We start from the raw sequence: 827 nt of genomic DNA, 5'->3' as shown, positions 1-827 counted from the left end.
TAAAAGGAGAAGAGGCTTTGGAATAGCATTGATTCAGTTTTATTCCTCAGTTGTGAAAGATTTCTGTGCTTATGAAACCCTTTGGGCCTCCTCTTCCACGGCTGGCTCTGTGTTGGTTCCCGCAGCAGGCATGCTGGGGAGGTGATAAGGCACTTGCTTTGGGAGTGCTCACTGAGGCATCTTCAAATGATTACCAAAGTGCTCATTTTTCCATGCAGCCATTTAGAGGTGGAGCCCAGGGCCAAATGGGTCTACGTGACATTCTTCATCTACTTCAGTGGATTCTGCATGAAACCCTCACCTGTGTATGTCCACTTTTCTCTATTTGAATGTTTTTCTTTATTTAGAATATTTCCAACTAATTTACCCTTTATCTTTCTAGTGGGTCACTGTTGAATTTGGCCAATACAGAGCTGAATACGATAATTTGTTACTGTGGTATGTGATACAGGAGGAAGTGTAGTAGATGAAGGGAAACGTGTTTGTTCTTGGATTCTTCTCAATTGATGCTAGAATAGCCACTGCTCTGCTTTACATTCAGTGCGACTCCTGGGAAAGAAACCAAGCCCTTCAAAGAGGATTCCCCCATGAAGTCAGCAATAAGGAGTTCCTGCATTTGAAGAATAAGCTACAGGAAGGGGGCATAAATCAAAGATAAATGGGATGTGGGCTCAACCCCTTAGTTTGAAAACCAGTTAGCGAGCAGTTCTTCACTGGAGAAGAGATTTCTGGTGATGTATGGGTGGAATCTCCATTTAAAAAAAACCTAGGAGATAATTTTTCTTAATATGCATAGCTTTAACATGTCCTGTTTTCCGGTTGCCTAG

The sequence above is a fragment of the Nestor notabilis genome, unplaced genomic scaffold (assembly GCF_000696875.1).
Source record: "Nestor notabilis isolate BGI_N333 unplaced genomic scaffold, ASM69687v1 scaffold632, whole genome shotgun sequence".
In the NCBI taxonomy this organism is placed as follows: Eukaryota; Metazoa; Chordata; class Aves; order Psittaciformes; family Psittacidae; genus Nestor; species Nestor notabilis.
Note: the sequence above shows the minus strand (reverse complement) of the source record.